This window comes from Capricornis sumatraensis, chromosome 16, assembly GCF_032405125.1.
Source record: "Capricornis sumatraensis isolate serow.1 chromosome 16, serow.2, whole genome shotgun sequence".
Classification (NCBI taxonomy): Eukaryota; Metazoa; Chordata; class Mammalia; order Artiodactyla; family Bovidae; genus Capricornis; species Capricornis sumatraensis.
This window is the reverse complement of record NC_091084.1, coordinates 77,631,502-77,635,077: the sequence shown is the minus strand read 5'-3', so window position 1 is coordinate 77,635,077 and position 3,576 is coordinate 77,631,502.

The following is a 3,576-nucleotide window of genomic DNA, read 5'->3' as shown; positions in this document are numbered from 1 at the left end:
GGGCTGGGCATCTCTGAGTCACGAGCACAAGGCCCCAGCTGTCCTGGGAAAGTAAAAAACCAGGGACTCTGGCTCTTGGGCAACTGAAACGGTTCCGTCTCAAGCACGCACACCCTCTCCCCGGCTCCCTTCTCCTCCAGTGGCCAGGAAGGGTTGGCGCCCCTGAGACACCCGGCACTCTGGTCTGGGGTCTGATGGCCTTTCTTCTGGGAGTCGGGAGGAGACCCTCGTTCACTCCAGATCCTCAGCTCCTCTCCTCACACCCTCGTCTCCCCCACAGGCCGGGACCGAGGACCGCACGCCAGCCGCCTCTGTCACCCTCCGACCCGGGACAGAGCCGGCTGCTGAACAAGCAGCTTAGGGCGCCATCTCTCCCACGTCAGGGAGTCAGCCTCAGCCTTGTCTCAGAGGAGGAGGAAGCGTGACTGCCTGAGTTACCCCTTCAGGTTACAGGGGTTCAGGAGCCTCCCCGTGAGGGGAGAGCAAACCACAGGGGTCCTGGAGACTAAGGACTGGGCCCTGTTCCCCAAGCCAGGGCCAGCAGTCAGTTGTTTGCAGCAGGAATCACCTCTCACTTTGCCAGACCCCCAAACCCACCTACCAGTCTCCAGGAGGTGTCGGGTGTAAGGCCTCCCCGTCCCTTGGGGGCTTTCCTGTGTGCTTCCTCCATCCGGAGAGGAGGCATCCTGCCTGGGAGCTCCATTTAAGATCTTCCCGCTCCCCACAACCTCCAGAGGGAATCTGAAGCCAAGACAGGCGCATCCCCCAGCCCGTGGTCACATGCACCACTACATAACTCCCCTCAAAGCGCTCCCCTGAAGCAGGCCACAGGGTACACTTGGCGTACAGAGGAGGGGGGCAAGTGCTTCCTGCTGCCTCCCTCACGATTCTGGAAGGCTGCAAAGTGTGGGGAGTGGGAGGTGGTGGTGGGGCGGTCATCTTTCAGGCCAACCAAGTAACTTCTCAACCTCCCAATCTTCCTGGGAAGAACCCAGGAATTCCAGGTCGGTGAGTTCAGAGATGATAGACGGCAGAAAGGAAAAAAAGAAAAGCAACATTTATTAGGTCCTATGACATACATTTATCTTTGGAGGTATTATTTTATTTCTCCTTATATATAAAACCCCAAGAGGTAGTTACTAGCAGGAGGGGAAATCTCAGATTTGAACACAAGTGTAGCTGACTCAAAACCTCAAACAAGAAATTTCCACCTCACTCCATTATCCAAAACTACCTTCCCAATTGGGAAAAACAATGAACTCACACGGATTTAGGTTCACTTCTGCCAACAAAGAGTAGAGCAGTGGTTCCCAAACCTGGCCTCCTTTTCAGAGATTCTGATTTATTTGGCCTGAGGTAGGAAGGGGATGACAGATGATGAGATGGCTGGATGGCATCACTGACTCGATGCACATGAGTCTGGGGGGACTCCGGGAGTTGGTGATGGACAGGGAGGCCTGGCTGGCTGCGAATCATGGGGTCCCAAAGAGTCGGACACGACTGAGCAACTGAACTGAACTGAGGCCCATGTATCCATCCACACATCTATTCTTTTTGCAGCTGTAGCTAAGAATCAAGATGTGGGAACCACAGAACCATCTGGTGGAAAACATGCGGAAGCTGGGGGTCCAGCAGTCAGGGCTCCGCTCTCGGCTCTAACATGCGCTGTGATGCAATCCTCACCCTTCCCGGGTTTATTTCTCACCATCAAAACTGAAATAATATCTTCTCCATCAATACTTCCTACATCGGATATTTGCAGGCACAAAGAAAACAGAAATATTTGAGCAAGTGGGAAGAAAAGCAAAAGATGAATTTAAGGGATTTTTGTTCTACGTGCCAAAATTTAGTAAGCCTGAGATTTACACTCTGATATCACAACAGTCTGGCTAAGGAGAATAAGGGGCATATTAAAATGAAATATTCAACAACTCCCATTAATATGCAGAATTTTGTCAATTAACCATGTCCCATTCAACCCCATCCATGTGAAAAGGTTTCCTTTGCTAGAAATCTCTTTATTGAAAATATTCGGGGGCCACTGAATATAGTTAAACAATGCAGTTTGAGTAGCCTGTGAGAAATAGCCTGTTATAAGGACAATTTGACTAGAAATCAGAAAACCTGAGTTTTAATCCAGTCTCCTAAACTGTGTGACCTTGGACAAGTCACTTCCTCTTTTAGGATTTGTTTTCTTATCTGTGAAGAAAGGGGACTAGGTTACATCAAGGATTCAGAGATGCTGATTTATGAAGCTTATTAATGAACTTCTTGGGATTGTGTACAAAATTCTATTTGTGTGTGGACATTTTTCTGGAGGAGAAGAGACTAACTTTTCATCTAATTCATAAAGGGGCTTGTGACTAAATAAGGCTAAGAACTTTTTGACTACCCAGCCTTCAGCTCTCAATTTCTATTCACTCCTCCATAACAATTTTGGAAGCAAAGTTTAGATCCTGAAATATATGTAAATAATTCAATCTGGAGTCCTGGGGCAAAATAATGCCTCTGCTTTCTTCCACATGTTCTGATCAGGTTTTATTTCTCCAATGATCTGAGGTAATTGGCTACTAGGGGGCAGACTGAATCAAAGCATCTCAATGGCCTTTGACCTGACTTCCTGGAGCAGTGAGTCCCTCCCCAAGTTCAGAGTCACAAAGATCTGAAGCCAGACTGGCTTCACCTATATCCTAGCGATGAGTGCCAAGCGGGCCTCTGTCTGACTCTGTGGAGAGCCCATCTACTCCTACTGTATACCCCTTTTCCCTTACCCCTATAATATCTCCGCACTGGTCTGAAATGTCTCCCCTGAGGATTCACTGCTTTGGTTTTGGAGCCTGAACATCCTGTGCAAACCAACCCCTTTGAGAAGAGGCACGGCATCTCGATTCTAATCATCTAAAACCTGGAAGCGGACGGGTGGGAGGAGAGGGAAAAGCACTGGAAGGGGAAGTGAGAGAGCACCTTAAGCTCTGCTCAGGAAATGAGCAGTAGGCTAGACTGGGACCAACCTCAGGCACACAGGAAGTCCAAAGGGCTGGTACACCCTGTGCCCTACACCCCGAACAAGCCTTCTTTCAGGGAATAAGAGCCCGGGCCAAGGCTCAAATTCCACCCGACGTAAGGCGTGTGGAGACAGGCGCCCTGGACCACCCCTCGCCTCAATTCGGCACGGGCTCTGGCTCTAGGTCAAGCCTGGCGGCACCCCCCGGCCCGAGGGGGCGCTCGCTCTCCCGGCCACGGTCCAGCCGAATACAAGAGCCACCTTGGTACGGGGGTCTCCGTGAGCAGAGGCAAAATCCACGCTCAGGGGTCTCTTTACCAAGACGAGGTCTTCAAACCCTTTCTGCAGGGCGTGGTCGCGCTACATTCCCATGCTCCTCTTCCACCGCAGGATCGCGAACCTCCTACAGGAATTCCCTCCGGGATGCCTCCTCCCACCATCCCTGCCCCGCGCCTTTACCAAGATGGCGGCGAGCGCACTTCCGGCGTGTGTTCTTAAGGGTGCGTCCGGGTGGCTGCTGCAAGTGTCACCCAGAGGGTTCCAGCCTCTGTGCTGCATAGACTACAACGGTG